This window comes from Urocitellus parryii, chromosome 10 (genome assembly GCF_045843805.1).
Source record: "Urocitellus parryii isolate mUroPar1 chromosome 10, mUroPar1.hap1, whole genome shotgun sequence".
Lineage (NCBI taxonomy): Eukaryota > Metazoa > Chordata > Mammalia > Rodentia > Sciuridae > Urocitellus > Urocitellus parryii.
In genome coordinates, this window is record NC_135540.1 from 61,116,206 (window position 1) to 61,139,458 (window position 23,253).

Here is a 23,253-nt window from a genome sequence, read left to right on the forward strand (position 1 = left end):
GACTATTAGTGGATATTGGATGAAAAATACACAGGAACTGTATGCTACAATTAAAACTGATACATAAATACAAATTTAAATTAAAATATGACTTTCTAAAAGTTATGTAAAATAAAATTATATATTTTTAAAGTAACCATAGTTAAATTCATGAACTCTTCATAGCTATGTTAGATTTTCATTGCTATCTCAAGTACTTGAGAAAAACAGCTTGAAGGGGGAAATTTTTACTTTGGCTCATAGTTTCAGAGGTTTCAGTCTATATTAACCCAGCTCCCCTGAAGAAGCTTAGCATTAAGGTAGTGGAGGAAAGCTGTTCAACTCAGAGAGAGAGAGGAAGAAGAGGAAAGGAGCCTGGAATAAGATCTAGTCCCAAGGACACATACCCAATGATCTCCTCATTCTATTAGGTTCCACTCCTAGAATTTCAGTTATCTCTTAGTAGTTCATTCAGATTATGAATCCCACACAGGATCAATCCACTGATAAGGTCTGAGTAGTCATGATCCAATCACTTCCCAAGGATCTTACCTCTGTAAACTATTGCATTGGGAATCAAGTTTTTAACAAATGAGCCTTTTGGGGATACTCCAAATCCAAACCATATCACTAACATAGTTTAAGAATTCATTAGAAGATTTCAGTCCACAGGTGGACTAACATTCTGGTGCCTATAGTTAGTAAGTGAAGATATATATATATATATATATATATATATATATATATATATATATATATTTTTAATTTCAAGGCCCAGAAATCAAGATAGATTTTCAATATGCCTTTTTAGAAGATAGCAGGTATTTTGTTAAATTATAAGAGTAATTCCTAATAGTGAAGAAAAAGATTTTTAATGAGTGATGCAAAGTGGTGATTTTTTAAAAAATCATCACTTAAATTTTTGTGATAATAATCTATATAATTAGTATTCATATTATAACTTTAATATCGGAATAATTTTTAAATCACTCATCTGCTTTAATTATCATAAAAAACTTTGAGACTCTTCTTGACCTGAGAAATTATAATCTCTTAATTGATGTTCTGACTAATTATTTTTCTTTCTCTTTTTCTTATAGAATTTCCCATACAGACATTAAAAATAGTAATGTAGATAACAAATTGTTGCAGACAAACAAACTATGTCAGATCCAAATTTTATAATTTGCAAGCTGAATAAACTTAGAAATGTTACTAAACCACATTTGGTCACATTTTTCTTATTTTGATTGAAGATGATATGATAATGGTGATGATATCGATAATGATGGTGATGATCATGACGATGTAGTATTCATCACATAGAGTTGGTAAAGAAGAGTGAATAACTCATATTGTTTCACAACGATTAGTTGCCATCAGTAAACTATGTTCTCTAATGTTGTGGACTGAGTTGTGTCTCCTCCTCCACGTTCAAATTAAGAGGGCTTAACCCTTTTAATGGCATTTGGAGAGAAAGCCTAAAAGGAGGTAGTTATAAGAGTTGTATATTGATGAGATAGTACTATTATAAGAAAAGATGCCAGAGTACTGTGTCCATCTGTCTTGTCTTTTCTCTTCCCTTCTCTTCTTCCCCGCCTTTTGTCCTCCCCCTCTCTTTCCAGTGCTTTCTCCCTCCATGAATATGCACAAAGAAAAGGACATGTGATGACAGGGCAATAAGGCAGCTATCTATAGGGTAGGAAGAGAATCCTCAACAGAAACTTAAACTAGGACATTCCAGGCTCTGGAACTCTAGGAAAAAATAATTTATATTGTTTAAGACAATAAAGTATTCTGTTATGGCAGCCCGATGCAGCTAATAAAGATTTTGGTCCCAAATGAGGTTCTGGGGGAACAGAAGTATAAGGATATATTTAATAAATTGGTTCTGGATTTCTGGATTGCTTCTCCAATCTGATTAGATTTAAGGGTGGTAATGATTCTATTTGCACTGGTAAAGAGAACATAATAGAACATTCAGTGATCTGGGAATAGATTTGCAGAATGTTAACACTGGATAGACCTAATGAATCATTTATAAAAAGAAAGGATCTGAGTGACTGTATATAAAATGTTTGAACATTTTTTGCAAAATAATGAATATAATGATATTGGTTGATTGCTCCTAGTATCATTGAATAAAGTGGAACCAGAAAAGGTGAGCTCAGGGATTTGAATTTTCAGCTGAAAAATTGCAAGTATGATCTGAAAGTTTTTGTGTCTAAAGAAAGGCCTGTAGCCACAAGACAGAGAATGTTAAAAATTAAACACAGAATTTCATCCTTGGGTTGATTCACTGAATTATTGTGCAAGTTAAAATACCAACCTTGTAGTATATTTAGTGTTAAAGTGAAAATACTGGAAAACATATATCCTATTCCTGTCACACCATTTTATCTTGGAACTATATGACTTGTCTGGCTCCTCAGATTCATAACTAGAGTTACATTTTGACTCAGGATGAATTGTATGTTATCTGGTTGTACTATATCTGATTTACATCTGTAGATACAATTTTGAACTTTAGACTTTAGAATTGATGCTGGAATGAATGAAAAGTGTTGGGATCATTGAAGTGAGGTGAATATATTTTTCACACAAGTAGTACATGAATTTTAACGAACTGGTATGAAAAATGCAATGGACAGATTTGTGTCTCCCCAAATTCACATACTGAAGCCACAAGTCATCAGTGTGACTGTATTTGGAGAAAGGGTCTAGGAAAAATTAATTAAGGTTAAGTAAGGTCATAAAGGTGGGGTCCTGGTCAAATTGAATTTAGTGTCATCATAGAAAAGATACAAAAGATACATTTGTCATCTCTCCATATGTACACACTGACAAAACAACCAGATGACGGAAGGAAACCAGTTTATGAGCTTTTTTCTTAAAGACCCAAATGATCAGTTAAGCCTTTTCTGTGGTATATTACCCTAACCATTCTACCTCCCCCATTCACATTGAAAAACTCTTTTGTGACTACCTTGGATTACTCAGGATAATCCACAGTAATCTTATTCTAAAACCATCTAATTAGCAACCTTAATTCCATCTGAAATATCAACTCCCCCACAGTATACTCATAGATTTTAAGGACTATGATTTGCATGTTGGTGATTATTACTCTGCATATTGCTCCTATTTAGTATAATTTCATATGACCTTCTCATAGCTATCTTTCCAATTTTATTTCTTACCATTCTGTGCAATATTCAATGCATCTAAAAGCCATGGTGTACTCCTTGTGTTTCTTGCAAATGTAGATTTCATTATAATGTCAGAGCCTGTATACAACTGTCTCCCTGTTCCAGAACAATCTTCTTGATGATCAGAGCATTAAACTCTCCTTTGTGTCCTTTTATTTCTTTGGATGTCCTTTTCTCAAATAATACTTCACTAACCAATCTACCTCACATTATATCCTCTGTCACTATCATTTCACTTTGTCTCAATTTGTTCATATACTATAGATATTGCCAGTTCTTTTTTTATTGTTAATTTGCATCCTAGAATTTAAATACTGAGATGGCTAATTTCAAGTGTCAATTGACTGAATTAGGGAATATCTGGATAGCTGGTAAAGCATTATATCTTTCTTTCTTTTATTATTTTGGGGGGAGGGGTTTGCTGGGGTTTGAACCCAGGGCCTTGGAAAGGTGAGAGAAGCACTCTACCAACTGAGATATATCGCCAGCCTGCACTATATCTTAATGTATGTATGACAGTATTTCCTGAAGAGTTTGGTATTTGAATTAGTGAACTGTGTAAGGAAGGTTTCCCCTCAGTGTGGGCAGACACAACCAAATGTCTGAAGGCCTGGATAGAACAGGTTAATCCACTTTCTCTTTTCTAATGCTGGAACATCTTTTTACTCTTGCCTTTCTGCATTAGGATTCCAGGTTTGCTGGCTTTTAGACTCTGGGACATGTATCAGTGACCTCTGTGTTCTCAGTTCTTTGGTTTTGAACTAAGAGTTCCACCAAGAGCTTCCCTGGTTCTGAGAAGTTTAGATTTGCACTGAGCAGTTCTAGTGGCCTCCCTGGTCTTCTGTGGCAGAAAGCCTCTCATGGGGCTTCTCAGACTCCAGACTTATGTAAGCTAATTCCACTGATAGATTCTATCTAATTTATTTATGTTTCTCTGTATTTATATATTGGTTCTGTGTCTCTGAGAAGCCTAAGGCAAGTACTATTAGGGGTGAGACAATATGATTTAGTTAATCTCGGCGGTCTGAGTATCTCGATGAGTGATTTGGAGAATTGGCACTCAAATATCTTTTATGCAAATAGAATAATATAAAAAGCATGATTTTTACATCATGTTTGGTAGACACTTCACATTTTACATCCTATTTAATCCTCACAGCTTTCTAATGAGAGTTTTTTTTTCCATATATATTTCATAGCCAAGAAAACAATGTTTCATAGGAATTAATTTATGTGAGAGTACAGAGTTGCAAAACTGGAATGCTGACTGCCTTATGTTTAATTCTAGATTCCATTCTGTTCACAGCAAGGTATAGACTGTTGAGTATAGTATGCTGCTTTACAGAAATGAAAAATATTAATCCATGCATTAAAAGAAGTTTCAATCTTGTTGGATTTGCAAATACCAAGATATGAAAAATTCAGAGTAAGGACAGAATAAATCAGTACATACTAAAGAGTATGCTTTCATGAACTTTATTGAACATTTGTTGAAAATAAAGTTCTTTAGGATTTAATTCAAAGAAAAAGGCTCTGGATGATACAGTCATCTGTGACATCTTCTCAGAGAAGATGGACTTAAGCGTCATGAGAAGAAAAACTTGATGCATCTTATCCTACCACTTTCACTTTAGGATTTTCCAATAATGTATTTGGCAGAAGAATTTGTAAAATACAAATAGAACAGAAATACTTTGGTTATGACACATTTAGAATATTTTATAGTACAGTATTTCTCTACTCTGACTCTGTATTATAATACCTCGGAAGCTTCATACAAATAGAACAGAAATACTTTGGTTATGACACATTTAGAATATTTTATAGTACAGTATTTCTCTACTCTGACTCTGTATTATAATACCTCGGAAGCTTCTTAAATACTTCCCATGGGTAATACCCCCAGTGCAACACATTAATTGGCATTCGAATTTAAGAGATCCCTAGGTGGTTTCAGTGTTCAGCCAAGGTTGAGAATCACTGCCATAGTATATGTGTAGGTGAGAATACTGAATGAAAGCCCTGGGCTGCAACCAGGCATATAAATTAATGGTTGCTTTAAATTGTGCTTTGTTGAATAATGAACAATTAAATGGAAGCATTGTACTGCTTTCAATCTAATTTCTATACGAAATAGGCATATAGATAATATATTTCTTTAAATATCCAATAATTCAGAATTATAAGCTTATATATTTTCCCATTATTGTGTAGTATAAATTAATGCAGTTTTATGTAAATTAAATGATATTTTCAAGCTCTCAAAATAAGATATAAATTACTTAAAATCTTCTGAAGCAATAGTTCCTTTCTTTTTCTCTGGTAGAAGATTTTCTATATGGCTTGCAAAGAACTAGTAATTTCATTTAAAATTGATATTGATGTAGTCTGAACAACTGAGAATTGGCATTGCCTAAAATGTCTTAGGTCATTTTGCTTTTATCACTTATTTTCTTTGAGAGAGACTGCTTCTTCTAAACCCCCAGTGTGTAAGGTATAGTGAATAAAAAATATTTTTATTTTCTATCTTGTTTTAAATAATCATTCTTCTGTAAAGGCAGATAAACTGAGTGACAGAGTACAGCCTAATTTTACTTTAGCATGTTCATATTTTGATAATTGTAAACAGTTATGCAAATATTATTTCCCTGACCAATAAATGAGCCTAAGTATCTCAGAAAAGAGGAAACGTGAAAGGACTGCTTTATCAAGTGGAATTTATAAAGGCTATAGAAAGAAAAGTAATAATAAACTTCCTAAAGGAATATCTAAAATTACTCATTGTCATTTAATATCTGAATCTGGTCAGGATTTATATATTTAACTACACATAAAAGGAAAATAGTTTCAAATTAATAAGTTTTGTGTTTCTATTCTCATAGAATTAAACTGTAAAACATGCTTAGTGGATGATTTGCTTAAGAAATATTTTTGTTCTTCTTCATTTTCATATATTTTCTTTTTCCTAGTCTAATGAAAATCGTTATTAACCTCTGTGTTCTCTCAATATTCCTCAGATGAGCTATCTGCAATGTCAATGAATAGGTCTGTGTTGGAAGGGAATTACAATTGAATGCATATGAACCATGAAGGCAAATTTCGTTGAAAATGAAAACCGAAGAGAGGCAGGGCAATAGCATGAGAAATTTCAGAGCTTTTGCAAGCATAGATTCTCTGTGAACTTTTCAATTTAATTTTGTGTGACTTTCTTTTAAAAAGAAGACTTTTATACGTAACATCTTTACCGAAAAAGCAGAAATGAAAATATGCTTGAAATTATGAGTAAAAGTTGAAATCAAATGGCAACAGTCATAACTAAAAAGTGAGAAGCAGAGAAAAAAATAGCAGAAATAGATTTGAGTGTATGACTAACTGGTTATCAAGGTAGTAGAATACTTTGTTGCTATAGCAAAGGGGCAGCAAAATGGACATTTTGAGATTAGCTCAGCAGGTACAGAAACTAGTCAATGCCTACAAACAGCTGCTCTGTACATGTCATTGGGAATTGATGTTGATTTCACAAATACACCTTAAAGAGGGATTGAGCCAAGTGAACTGATGCTCAGACTCTTATTCCTCAGTTGCTCTTTTTCTCCTATTTTGCCTCTTTAAATAACAAGCATACTACTTATGGCAGCATTTCAAATTGCATTGTTTAATTTAATATTAGTCAACTGTGACCTCACCAGGTACTTGACTTACTCTTGAAATGGCTGTGAAATTATTATGAAATATAAAAGAAAACAATTCTGACATTGTTTTCTCATATTTCATTTCAACTAAGAAAATTAAGTTGTGGTTTAATTATTAAGTTCAATTCATCTTGAGACTATCATAAAAACTTAAATTAATGCACTGGATTAATGAGATCTAAAATGAAGATAAAATTATTATAATTTTCCTTGAAAATTTCAATTTTCCCCTTAGTTTTTCTTTCTAATTTTTCCTTTTACTCTACTAATAATCTTCTCGCATCACTATTTTTTTTTCTTTATCAACTCTTTTATTTTCCGAACATTTCAAGCCTCTGTTTCCTCAAGTGGTGAGGCTCATTGTGGTTCACAGGATATATAAGACAGCTTGTTCTTCGATGTAGGCTAGGGAATGACCAGAGGAGTGGGACGTTCAGCCATGAATGAGTCTGTCATTCCTATGTTTATTCCTTCTTTTGGAAACATGAGACATGTTAAAAGCTCTGACTTGAATTTTCTAATATTTTTAAAGGGAGGTTAGTGTTTACATTGAGAAGGTTCTAACAATTAAAAAAACGTAGAAAATATATAAAAGTGTCATCATAATAAATATTTTCATTGATAAAATATTTTTAAAGCATAACATATCTAAATTAGCATATCTGTGCCAAATATATGTAACTTAATTATATGTATTTGGTAGAATTCACCAATCTCAGATATTGAACATAAAGACATGAAAATAAATATAATTATGATAATTTAAATAATTTTGTAAGAAAATATGTCCTTTTCATATAATTTCCTTGGTAACAACATTAAAACCAGATAATAGAGGCTAAATATAGCATTTCCTTGTAAGGGGCATATATGCAATTAGTTTTCTAAAATTGCTATTGATTACATAAAATCACTTTATAAAAGGTCATTTCAAATTGGTCATGCTCATTATTCAAGACTCTATTATTCTGATTTGAATTGAAATGAACATTTCTTATTATAACCTATATAGAATGATATATTATGTATTATTAAGATCTCAAACATTTTCAGATTTAAAAATATTGAAATAATTAATATATTTGGAAAGAATTTTTAAAATGTATTAGTGAAATGGAGTCCTGCTTCCTAAAGGTTTAAAGCAAATTATTTATGGGTATTTGGAAATTTCTTTCTGCAGTAAATGTGACAGATATAGCTAATTACCTACTGAAAATCCATTCTCTTCTTTCTCTGTAGTAATAATATTGTAGAGGAGGAATATATTCAGTTATTGAACAATTAAACCAAATCAAAACAGAACAGAACAAAACAAAATCTTCATATCTCGGTTTCCCTTTGCAAACACAAGTAATCAAACAAATATTGCAAAGGCATTGACTGATCTTTGAGAAACAGCATTTATCTAGCTGTCAGATTCTTTTACTTTCTTCTTTTCTTGTTTCTCTGAGTATGTTCATGAGTAGTAGTTGGTACTCTAGTATTAATCCTGTTGAATAAAACTTAAGTAGAAGCACTAAAGATGAGAACAGATACAAAGTGCTCTAACTTGTTAGTAACATTGTTGAGACACAGAAGAACAAGTCCTGAACTACAAGGTGTATATTGTCTCATTTATGTTCCAAAGAATTGAATGTCAGTAAACCTTACCATTGATGACATTTGGACAATTTCCTCCTACATCAACACTGATAAAATTAGTCTTATTAGAGTTCTATAAGAATGAAAATTCCAGAGATAGGAATTGAAGTAATTGGGAGTTAAAATCTTTGTATTTACATGATTTGAACTTCAATTTAAATATGTGTTAAGGAATGAGAGATTAACATACAGATAACCACATTAAGACTAACAATGTTTTAAAGCTCTAAAGAACTTTGTCCATGGGTAATTTTTGTAAATATAAACATTTTTTGTACTCTGTCTTGCTACCATGACTTTTTCCACCAAATATTTAATATGCATCTATCAGTTAATTTCTGAAATAAAATATAATATTTAGATTTTGAAAATTGTATTTTTTTTGTGTGTGGTTTTAGGCTTTAGTGTACATGTTTATTGAATAAACTAGTGTTTATATGCTGTTCATGGAGAAAAATATAAGAAATGAGAATTATATGAGAAATATGCATGTATTTGAGGACTCACCATTATTTCATTGCTATCCTTCTGTGAAACTTCCTATGATTGCTTGTAACTGAAATTGCTTTACCTGAAAGCCTGGAAAAATTCATTGAAATTATACTGTCTTAATATGTATTATAGGATTTTCACAATATATTAAATATACATCAAAAATTCATTTCAAATACAATATTAAAATTTATTGTGGTTGGTTGATTAGACTTTCTAGTGTAACCCATTCTAATTCATAAATCCTTTTAAAGACTTTAAACTTTCCAATCACATGATAAGCAAATCTTGCTCTATATACATTAAAAATTAATAAACTCACTATCTCCAGTTCACTGACAGTTACTCAACTAGTAGAGGTTTCATCTCTCTCTCTCTCTCTCTTACACACACACACACACACACACACACACACACACAAACACACACACACACACAAGCAGATGTTCTCTGTGTTAAGATAGTTTGAATTAAAATTTCAAACACTGGTTTGAAAGCAATGAGTATTCACAAGAAAACTGTACATAAAATTTTATATATCAATTTTTCCTAGGTTGGTAATACTCAATTTGATGTTCTCTTGTGATTCAGCAGCAGCAAGCCACAGCTCCGGGTCAGTAATACAATCATGAGGACAGACCACCAATACACTACAGCATACTGTGCTGTTAAGATATCATGTTAGATAAGTTAGTGTATTAAATGAATTTTCAACTTGATATTTTCACTTTACTATGGATTTTGGTGGGATGTAACCCCATAATAAGTTGAAGAGCATCTGTTATATAATATATATATTTATTTACACACACATATAGGTATACACACACACACACACACACATATATATATATAATATGAATATATATACATACACATATATGTATATATATATATATATATATATATATATATATATATATACACACACACACACACACACACATATGTATATAAATCTGTTCATAAGGTACAACTATTGGTATTTGTCCTCCTATCTGGGACAACAGAAATATTTATTTCTCCACATAGCCAATGTATCATCCAATTTTGGATGATAGCTAACATTTTAACCCTAGATCTGTCTCTTCTTCCTTTAAATTAATACATAACACATATTTGCAAACATTACCATTTAAATTAATCCCATAACACATATTTGCAAACATTACCATTACAATCTATAATTGTCATTATGTTCATTATAATAATAAAAAGTGGTTCATAAGAATATGAGCATATATTTATGAAAGAGAGTATAAAGATGTGTAGAAATAGTAGTTGCATGAATGTTGACTGGCTTTCAAATTCTTCATATAAATAGTAATTTATGAAAACATAACAAAAATAATAATTGTTTGAGTGATGGCTATTTTTTTACAATTTTTTTACAATATTTTTTTACAATATTTAAAAACATTTTCTTTTTATTTTACAATATAGTTTTTAAAGGTAATAATGACACTTTTTAATATTATCATGTCATTAGAAATAAAATAAATTTTCTAAAATTAAAAAAAAATAAATTCAAGCAGTATACCGTTTGTTTGATAATTGAATATTTTTACATTGTTTATATTCACAGAAATGCATAATATTTCAGATGTGGTCAGACCAGTACAATGAAACTGGCTAGCCATGATGCTATTAACTACCTAATCTCTATAACGGTACTCTTATTAAATGAAATTAAATCTATCAAAGTAGCTTTTGACACATTTACCATGTGCTAATAATTCATATTAATCATTAAGCAATTATTTTCTATAAGATAATGCATACATATGTAGAGACATAGATATAAATGAAGTTAGTTTGCTTCTATAACTGAGTACCTTGGATTCTTTTTCTGCAGGGAACATTTAGTAATATAACAATACTTGCAAGTTTTGCACTTTTATTTTTGCTACAGTCTACTCTTTCAGCCTGTTGATATTATTTTGGTTCCTTTTGCTTTCATAAAAATAATTTACTGATGTTTTCAGCTTCTTTAAATCTGAAAAATCTGAAAAAAGAAATAGTTTCCTCCAGATGTTGTACACAGAAGTGAAAAGGGTGCTATGTTCGCTTTAAATGAAATGCACTGGTATCCTGATAGGTTTACAAAATGGATAATATTTCAGATGTGGTCAGACCAGTACAATGCAAATATTATACATTTCTGTGTTTACAAAAATATAATAATGATAAGACCTCTTAAATGAATTGTCAAACAAAAAAACTATGTGAATTGATCATGTCTTACTGAACACTATTTCTTAAAATATTATGAGCTATTTTGGACACATAGTAGTTGCCCCTTTTCCCAATAAAGGGCTTGAAATCACAGAACTGAAACCTAAATATACTATGATTTTTTCCTCTACATGCATACTTATGGTAGTTTAATATATATATTAGACACATTAAGGGATTATCAATAATAATAACAATAATAAATATAACATTAGGCACATTAAGGGATTAACAATAATAATAAAGTCATAACAATATATTGTTAGAAACGTATGTGAATGTGCTCTCTCTCAAAATATAGTACTATATGTCACCCTTCTTATGATGATGTGAGATGACACAGTCATCATGTCTTCTGAAGAAATGGAAAAGAGGTACATGTCACAGGGATCTGACCTAGTGTTAAGTCATTATTGACCTTCTGATAATGTCAGAAGAGGAATTTGTTTGAAATGATTCTGGATCGTTGACACAGATTAGGATAGTGGTTGAACAGAAGGAGCAGATTTTGTCTGAGGTTGGGATCTTCAGTCAGATGAAGATTTATTTTTGCTGAAAACTTATGAATTAATGTAATCAGAAGTTGTCTCTTTCTTTTTAACTCATCTTTGTATTGGTACAGAAGTTGTAATCCTTCGGTGATCAATAGGTGACTTTAATGTTTTAAATTCCAACCAGACATCACATTCCATAACTTTCTCTATTAATGTCTGTGTAGTTCAAACCCTGAAAATGTTTGTAATGTACACATTTCTGACTTTTCTTTCATTTCTTCATCTTCCTCATTCTCTGTAGGTGAATTCAGCAAGTTTTCTCAAGTTTTAATTTGTTAACACTTCTTGATGGCCTTCAATATTTTCTTTTATTTCATCAAACATATAAGAAAATTCCTCTCTACTTTCATTGCTGAATAAATGATGTTCTAACGTCTCACTCAATCTCTGCGAAGTCTTTAAAATCATTTATGACTTAACTCCATAAATTCTTCCAGCTTTCATTATAGCTTCTGTTTTTAATTCAACCACTGAGAAGCTTTGATGAATATTATTGCATCAGCAATAGTGAATTCATTTATAGCATTGCATTACATCCAGATTATGGTTTGCAGAAATTGCTGATCAACTGTGTTCAAACACCAAGCAGGTAGCATTTAATAATAATGCTCCAGTCAAGGAACTGAAGCAATGAAGTTGAATATTTTAGTAAAAATACAATTTCAAAGTTTTCATTTTTATAGCAAACAAACATAAAATTGCCATATTCATTCACCCTTAAAAATAGGATTTTGAATTTCAAGCCTACCTCTTCCAAGTATTTTTTCACATCCTGAATAAATCTTAAGTGTAATAATTTTATAAGCAAGATGGCTCTTGTTCCTGTTTTCTGGTTATTTTACCAGAACATGGACAGATACATTTCAATGTTATTTTTTGATAGTGCTTGGGTTCCTTGTTCTATACCCTATGCCTGAATTTATCATATTCCCTGAGACATAGTACCAAAGTTAGTATGTCCTACCTTTGGGTCCTCGTTTGCAATTTTATGAATGTAGGTTTTATTGGGCATCTTGTTCCAGAAGAGCATGATTTCATTGCATTTGAAGACTTGCTTTGAATAGTTATCAATTCTCTTTTATCAACTATGGCAGCATCTTCTTCAGTAGCAGACACAAACTCTATTGTAATTTATATATGTTTTCCATTACAAACCTGATCCTGAATGTATGTAATTATCACTTATTTGCAGGGTGAGATTATATACTATCTTTCATAATCCATTATCTTTCTTATTTCCTTCTAAGCATCTTGAATTGTAATCATGTTCTCTGAATCAACTCTTTATCTTTAAAATTTCTGCCCACTTAAGGTCTCTAAGATTATTTGTAGTCACCTTCTAATCAAATTACTGGCTACATCCCATATATAAAGTTTAATCTTTAAATTATGTGGAATTATATATTCCAGTATTAAGCATCCATACCTTGAAGTTCTTCTTGGCTTTTAAGAGGGTGGTTTGTTCTTTGTTCTTTTACACAGTTCAGAGTCCTGTAGTTAGAGACAAGCATAACTGGTCAGATTCATCACTTCAAAACTTCTCTGCCAGTTTTCTCTCTGCCATAAAAATTGAACAATTTGGTTTATCTTAACCATATCTGATGTAAGTGTTTCCATTCTCCTGCCTAATAAGGTCTTAAATGTCTCTACTAAAAGCAGTTATCTTTCTCTGCGAAATATTAGTTGTAAATATTTGTTGAATGGCAACTTATCTAAATTATTCCTTCTTTTGGCCTAATATCATTTATAAATTATTACTTTCTTTCAATTTTTTCTAATATACACATTTAACCCTATTACTTAATTTACTAAGTGCAGTCCTCTCTCCTGGCCTTCATAATATACCATAATATGATTTTATGATACTGAAGCAATGATGTCTTCTATAATTACTAAGATACCCAAACAAAGCTTCAGTTAGCTACATTTCACTGATGGTATTCCTCAGATTTTATTTATTGTACTTACAATTTCTGTTTTCAATGAAATACTAGGAGTATTCCTCTATCAGAAGGCATGTTTCAATGGTTAGGACTACTCATTTCCCTTCTCTGAAATATATAATGTTTTTTAAGCCATAATTTAACTATTGATCTCAATTTTTATATGTCTTCATTATTTTCTTGCTATCTGATCTAGTTTTAAGTCAATACTGGTATGTGTATGTATATATATTGTGGATGTATCTGTATGTGTATGTGTTTTGCATCCTTCACAAGACCTAGAAATGCTGACTGCACAATATATGCAATATATATGATATTTTAAAAATAGAATTTTTTATTGTATTAACTGTTTGATTCATCACTGGACCTCATTTCCCTACTTGAAAATCAGAAACAAAAATAATTATTTTATTTATTTGTTTTTCATATTCATAATAAAAAATGGTTGTGGTTGGATTATTTATGGTAATGATCACATTTCACAGAGTTATGCAGCATCATTTGAAATATTTGTTTTGTGGCTTATCAGCTGTGTAACTTTCAGCAAGTTCCCATTTCATTCTCAGTTCCTCCATTTCTATGACACAGTTAATAATCCCGGAGAGGGAAGCATAATGATGATTATTATCATCACCATCATCATTGTTAGAAAAAATAATTGTACATATAAGGTACCGTGTGTCAGAAACTATTCTAAGTATACTCCAAAATAAGAGTCATCTAATGAATTTTGAAAACCTCCATAGTCAGTGAAAGTCTTAACTATAGAATTATATATTAAAAAATTTATAAAGTTACACTTTTAGTTGATTATTGGTACTCTATCAGAATGTTTATCAGATAAGTATATCAAAAAAGATGAGTGATATGTACAACCTAAAATGGTGGGTTGAATTAAAACTTTGAATGATACAACTAATAAGCCTAATAGGATAGTATAAGCCACTGTAGAAACAAAAGTAAAGGATTTTTTACTTAAAGACCCATTGGAAGGAGACCCTCATGGTTTCACAAAATACATATACGATGGTGTGAGGGAGAAGGGAAGAAGAACAAAAAGAGAGAGAGAGGGTTAAGTGTCACAGTAGAATGGGTAGAGAGATGTGATGGGAGGGGAGGAGAGGGGAGGTGGGATAGGGAGGGCAGCAGAATATAACTGACACTAGCATTGCTGTATGTATACACGTGGATGTATGACCAATGTGATCCTGCAATCTGCACACGTGGAAAAATGAGAATCCATACCCTATTGGAATCAAATGTATGATATGTCAAAATCATTGTATTATCTTGAGCCACTGATAAAAAAATAAATAAAAAAGGAAAAAAAGACCCATTATTTAGAAAAAAAATAGAGAAATACATCTGTCTACACCCTGACCAAGCAATTTTCTCTATATTAATATATTTGATAATCTTATTGTACTATAGGTATCAGAGAACTAGAGAGGATTTTTTTTGTCTGTAAGGATTTATAGAGTACATTCTTCAGACTTTATAATTATCCCTGAAAAAAGTATACAAATTGATTTGAGAATATCATTCTCAGAAAATATTAATTATGAGTGTTTATTCAAAGTAAAGAAGAAAGCATAATTCAGAGTTTTCAGAAAAAAGCATAAAATAGTATGCTAAGAATTAATTGCTAAATAAGAACATATGTATAAAGAATTCACTCTGAATCACCATTCAGATGTTGAGTGTCTTCCTAAACTTGATATGTTTTTGATATTCATTTAGAGTGTATTCTTTTTTTTCCAATATTTATTTATTTATTTATTTATTTATTTATTATTTATTATTTAGATGTACATGACAGTAGGTATACTTTGACATATTATACATACATGGAGTATGCTGAGGGCCATTGCCAAGTAGGAATGAGGCATCGAAATTTCCTTGCCAGCGTACCCATTGTTGCTTAGAGGAAGGACTCATGGAAATGGACTTGCCTTGGACATTCGCTGTGACATTGCATGTATGTTTGAGAAAGGTGACCCTGCTCAAGGACCAGGGTGGATCCAGGTTTAGGGTGTATCCTGCAGGTTTTAGGAAGTATCCCACTCCTTGGGTTTAGGGCGTTCCCGGTTTAGGACAATCTGGGTTTAGGGCGGTTCCAGGTTTAAGGTTATTCCTGCTGGGAATAGGGCGTATCCTGCTGCCTGAGTTCCCATTGAGTTCGTGGAATTCAGAAAGTATTTGGGATTCAAAGCCTGGTGGAGTACGTGAATTTTGTGGGCAGAACTTGATTTTCCCCAGAACGTGTTTGTAGAGGGCCGGTGTGAGTTCGGGAATAAAGAATTGCTGTTTGAATCTACAAAGTGTGAGTGGCTGGTGATCTTGTGCCCAGCCAAGACTAAGGCAGGAGTATAACTTATTCTAATTAGGATTCTATTCTTGAGGTTGTACATGATGTGGATTTTCCTATGTAAATATAGGAAAACTATGTCCAATTTATTCTACTGTCTTTCCTATTCCCATTTTATTCCATCATTTAATTTTGAGTGCCACTTTAGGCACCCATGATGATATGATATATAAGAAAACGGAAAACATGCAAATTTCCCATGATGCCTCAAAGATTCTTATGTGAAAATATTGCAGTAATAATTTTAAAGTAAATATAATAAATTTCCATGTATTTGTACATTGGTACAGGTTACTTTCAAATATTATTTTTAGGTGCTTAAGCCTTATAGATATTTCTATGAAAAGTGTCATGGCCAGAATTCTAGATATTTATTTCATGACAATTCCAAAAATAAAAATAAGGCTACTGACTAACATTGACATACTATGCTATTGTCTCAAAATTATTATATATTCACAAACTTTAAAGAAAAAAAAAAAATCACTACAAAATAAAAGCTATTTAAGTATAAAAGTATAAAAGCCATAAGAGTATATGGAACATATACTCTTTTATAGATAAGCAATCAATGTTGCAGTAAAATCAATTATCTCCAAATTGATTTATATATTCAATAAAATATTCACAGTTTGAGAACATTTAGAATATTTTGGAAAATAGAGGTAATTTATTATGTGAAAAGGAATAGATTCAATACTATTCAAGAGTAATTTAGAACAAAACTAATTTGAAATTCTCCAATTATCTTTTATTTCATCTAATATAAAACTGTACTAATTTATATAATGATCTAACTATATTATGCACAATTTATAGTTACTAATGTGAATGTACATATAGATATTTAGGCATAATTAGGTATAAAGATTTAGTATATATTTAGATATATTTAGATTATATAATGTATAAGTTTTATATTATACATATATATTTAAATAGTATATGTTTAATTTGATATGTCAAAAGAAATATAAAATTCCCTGTCAAGTCTTAGGACAGTGCAGCAGAATTAAAATATTGGAAATTAAAACTAGATGTTTTTGTTATATAAATCCAATTATCTAGCATAGGTCATTCGTTTTAAAATTTTAAAAGTATCATGCTTAAATAAACTTAAACCTGAATAATCACAGCAGCATTATTTGTAATAATGGGAAAAAGAACATTAAAGACATTGTGTTTGTATGTGTTTGTACATTATATGTGTGTATGTATGTACATTGTGTATGTGTGTACATTGGAATATTATTAGAGAATAAAGAGATATAAAACACTGATTCATACCATAAATTAGGTAATCTTTAGACTGTAAACATGCTAACTGAAAAAAGCCAGTCACAAAATGACCATCTGCTACAAAATTCTCTTTAAAGTTCAGATTATGAAACTTTTTATAGAGAGAAGTACACTAGAGTTTTGTTATGCATAAGGGTGAGTGATGGTAGAATATGGATTTTATCACTAAAAGATATTGGATTTCTTTCTGAAGTGACTAAAATATTTAACATTGACAATGATGATTGTTGCATATATGTGCATATGTGCTAAAAAACAATGAATTATATGCTTTAAGAGCAAATTGCATAGTAAATGAAATATATTGAAATAAAGCTGCTTAAAAAGGGCAGATACTATTCAGAGAGGAAAATCTTCACATTAAAAAGATAATTTGTAGACCACATAGGTATATGTAAAGAAGTATATTGAATATCTATTTTTATGTCTGATTTAGATTGTAAATTCATTAGCACTTTTAATAAGTCCAGGAATTAATTACATCTTAACACTTTTTGATAAGCAGATATTAACAAGTAGTTTTTGACAAAGTTTTTTTTTTTATAAGTCAAGAACAGAACAAGAAATAAAATGATACAGATCACTTCTATTTGGGAAGAAATCAACAAATCTTCAATTGCAATCAAAGCACTGCACTTTAAAAATGGATCTTTTAATAGGAAATAAAAAGAAATATGCTATATTAACACTAGAGAAACCAGTCTTGGAAATGAAATTTGGCATTTTAATTTTTAATTCCAAACAATCAGAGATTACCTCATTTTTTGGTGAAGATTAACAGAAAAAAGCATTTTAGTACAGGGGATTTACTTTTATAAGTCCCCAAATATTCCATTAGGACATGTTCTACATAGAAAAAGAGTTTTCCTTTCTGAAATTTTTCTAATAATAAAAACAATGTGATGAGAGCAGAAATTTAAATATTGGTGTTTTGCAAGTAGAAACAAGGAAATTTAAGTATATTTGTTTAGGTTAAACTAGTTAACATTTCAGATTTTTGTTTAGCTAACATAAAAACAAATTTTGTATTAGAAATAAAGTATTTTTTATCCAATTAAATTGTGATTTTTTGGTTCATAAGGGAGGTAGGAGTTAGAGATAATGATGTAATATGGAAAACCACTGTTTTAACTAAAATGCAAGAAATAATATTGCCTAGCAAATATGAAAAAGAGAGGATAAAAGATGTTCCACAGTGTGTCTTCAACTGTTTCTTAGATTTGATGAGCAGAAGAATCTGTAAAGATGACAGAAAAAAATTCTTATGTGTGTGTGCACATGTAATACATAATATATATATATATATATATATTAGATTTTAAGAGTTTAATAATACAGGGGCTGGGATTGTGGCTCAGCAGTAGAGCGCTCACCGAGCATGTGTGAGGCACTGGGTTCGACCCTCAGCACAACATAAAAATAAATAAGATAAAGGCATTGTGTCTAACTACAACTAAAAAAAAAATTTTAAAAAAGGAATTTGATAATACATAAAAAATTTACACTCATAATCCAAGGAATTAGAAAACTGAATATAATAAAAAAATTACAAGATATTTTAACCTTGATGTTCTAACTCTCCCAGTTGTATATTATGTGAATCTATCTACATACCTATCATCTTTCTTGCATTTAGCTATCCATCCATCACTTAGCCCATCTTTCATATACACACATTAGTACATTTTTTAGTTGTTTTCATAAAAAAGTTTACATAAAAGTCTTTCTCACGTAAAAATCAAGGCCGATATTACAACATTTATTTTATGCTTTTCTTTTGACTGACATAGCATGAATGACAAAAATGGAATATTTGTAGGGCAAAATGAGCAGAATTATGAGGCCAGAATAATATAATAATATAATAATAATATAATATATAATTGCTGTTAGAAGAAACAATAGGGGAAACACTTCAATATGTAGATTCCAGAAAGACTTCCTGAATAAGCCCCCTGGAAGCAGAGAAATAAGAGAAAGAATCAATAAATTGAATGGCATCAAATTGGAAAGCTTCTAAACAACAAAGGAAATAATTAACATAGTAAAAGAGACAACCCACAGTATGGAAGAAAACCTTTGCCAGCCATTCCTTCAACATATGCTGTAGTCTGGCTGGGTTAAATAATTGAGAGGTGACAAGCAACTTGAAGGTTGAATTGAACTACTTTATTGCGAGTGAACTCAGCAGGAACTGAGAACTCAAGGTAGTAGGCACCCAAGATAGCATGAGCCGCTTCTCTGCCCGACTGCAGAGGTACATATACCCAACTAATTATACACAGCTTAATTTAATTGACATCATCTAGACACAGCAGTCAGTCATTAAGGAATCCTCATCATCTTAATGGCTCAGAAACCACTCCTCCTAGCATACTGCCAGGCGCCATCTTAACTTGGTTGTGGCCCTCATCAAACAGAGGATTAATATCCAGAATATATAAAAAACTAAAATATCTCAATAGTAAATATACACAAATACCCCAATCAATAAATGGGCAAATGAACTGAGTAGACACTTCTCAAAAGAATGGTCAGCAATTACATGAAAAAATATTCAATATTTATTTCAATATGGAAATGCAAATTTAAGTTAGAATGGCAATCACCAAGAATGCAAATAATAATAAACATTGATGAGGATATGAGAAAAAGGAACTCTTATGCACTGGGAATATAAAATAGTACAGCCACTGTAGAAATCAGTATGGAGTTTCCTCAAAAATTCAAAAATAGTTCTACCATATGATTCAGCTATACCACCCTTTGGTTTATATCCAATAGAACTGAAATCAGCATATATTAGGAATATATTCATATCCATGTTTATTCCACCACAAAACTCAATAGTCACATTATAGACTCAGCCTAGGTGTCTTAAAACAAGTGAATTGATTAAAAATTATGGCATATAGACACAATTAAGTTTAATTTAGCCATAAAGAAGCAAAATTATGTCCTTTGCTGGAAAATAGATGGAACTGGAGAAGATACATTTTGAGTTAAAAAGTCAGACTCAGAGAGAAAAGTATCATGTTTTCTATTGTATGTGGAAATAAGAAGGCAATAAAAAATGGGGATAGGGGTGTGGAAAGAACTCCATAAAATTAGTAGGGAGATAATTAGGGTAACAACAGGAGTTTGGGGAGAGGTCAGGGAAGAGGAGGCACTGGGGAGTAAAATTGATCAGATTATATTTTTATATATGCATGAATATGCTACAGTGAAGGTCACCATTCTCTATGATCAATGTACACCAAGGAAAACTTAAGAAAAAAAAAATAAAATAAAAAGGGAAAAGAAACAAGGCAGCAATATTATTAAACACCTCTCTGGATCTGAATTATAACTAATACAATTGGGTATTCTATTAGATTATCTTAAATACTTTAATACACATTTCTTTATTCTTTCTCTTTTTTGTTTGTTTTTTCTCTTCTCTTCAGTTTTGCATGCAGCATAGACAGACAGTATCTGTGACTATTTGAACCTCATACTGAATATAGAACGGGAAGGAGAAATTCTGTCATTTCCTTTAAGAGCCATACTCATAAATAGGAATTTCTATTTAGAGAGAAGACAGAGTAATATATTTCCAGATATACATACATTGATTCCAGAAAGTTCTACTCATAAATTATCTATTTCTCATTATCACCTTAAATAATTTACACTCTTAGTTTCAAATATCTGTTAAATGGGATCAAACATTTTACTTAATGTAATAGTTGTGCCTGTTGGCATTAATTAGATGTTATTTAAAATATACATGTTTCTGTAACTAGGAAATGTTCCACAAAGTGGAATTTTATTTACATAATATGTTGGCATGTTCTCTGTATTAAGAGCATAACAAAAATACTATATAACAACAACAACAACAACAAAATCCCACCAGCATCCCAGGAATCTACTACAAAAGATAAATATTTCAAGTATACCAAGAAAGCAAAGCAAAATTTTCTCTGAAGGGCTTCGGTTGTGGTTCAGTGGTAGAGCACTTACCTCACATGTGTGAGGCACTGGGTTTGATTCTCAGCACCACATATAAATAAATGAATAAAATAAAGGCTCATCAACAACTAAAAAATATATATTTTAAAAAATTTTGCTCTGTAAAGTAGTTAACAAAAAACTTCAAACTCTTTTCCAACTTCCCTAAATCTGAAGTACATGAGTGGCAGACTGAAACAGCAGTTTTTGATATATAAACTGCTGAAACTTTCAGCTTTATAATGAACAAGCAATGTTAAAGGAGTAGAGCAAGGTTTTGTTAGATGAATTTATAAAATATGTGAGGCATACTTGTGTATTCTAAACAGTGATGTGTATGCTTCTTTGAACCTTTTGCAATTCATAACAAGGCATGTGATTGTTGCAGAAAGTTTTCAAAAGATAATTTAGGGGATCTGGAACATTTATCTGAGCTAAATCTCTATATTTTCTGAAATTAGCATTAATTCAGATCCTATTATTTCAGAGGTTAAATGCACTACAAACTTGACTTGTAAGTATGGTTATAAAATCAACTGCGACCTTTAGTTTTCTATGCTATGGTAATAAAGTTATGCTAAATGTAGAATTTTCTAGGACATAGAGAAAGATTGGAAAGCTGATATTTTGCCTAAGCTATAAATCATTTTGTTCTTGGTATAAGAATAGCTTTTCAGTTCTTTATAATGATAATATATTTAACTCATGTTTTCTATCTACTTTTTAAATTATTGTTAATATCAATTTGTATGTAGAATAAAACAATTTTGTCCTTTTGAGACTGAATAATTACAAAATTTGACCCTTCACTTTAGCTTCTGTTTTGCAAATTGTGGTTAACTAAATAACTAGAAGGTTAGTCTTTTCTTTGTGTAGAATCTTTACAATTCTACATAGAAAATGGAATAGACTTGTTATCTCCCTACAAAATACTTAACTAATTTAGCAGTTTCAATTTTTATGTTTATGTTTCAAATATAAATGTGCTATGTATTCATAGTTGCTATACATCAGCTAACATATTCATGTATTACACATGTATGAATATATGAATGTATGTACATGAAATTCAGTAATGTCACTCTCTACCCAAATTTATTGCTTAATATATTTTATCTCTTTCATATGTTTTTTTTTTCATTTTGTAGTACTGGAGATTGAACTCAGGTGTATTTTACTACTAAACTATATACAAAGCCCTTTATATTGAGACAGGGTTTTACTAAATTGCTGAGACTAGCTTTAAACTTGAGATTCTCCTTCCCAAATTACTAGTATTACAGGCATACACTACCATGCCAAGTTCCAGAGAATTATTTAGAAAAGGAAAACTCCACATTCAAGGGAGAATGTGGGCCATCTCCAGAGGGAGAGATATCTTTTGAGGTAAAGTAATGTTATGGTTTAGATATAAGGTCTCCTTCAAAAGTTCATGCATGAGACAATAAAGAAAGTTTACAGGTGAAATAATTGAATTATGATAGACTTAACCTAATCAGGGCATTAATATGCTGATAAGGATTAACTGGGTGACAACTGTAGGTAGGTAGGTTGTGGCTGGATGAAGTGAGTCATTGCATGGTGACATGACTTTGGGGTTTGTATTTTGTCCTTGGTAAGTTACAACTCTCTTTGCTTCCTGGTGGCATATCCTTAACTGCTTTCTTCTACTAGTCTTCTGCCCTAATATTCTGCCTCACCTGGGGCACAGAACAATGGAGTGGGCCATCTATGAACTAAGACCTCTGAAACTATGAGTGATAAATAAATATTTCCTAATTTAAAATTGTTCTTGTTAAGTTTTCTGATCACAGTTTTAAAATAGTTGACCTGAACATTAAGAAA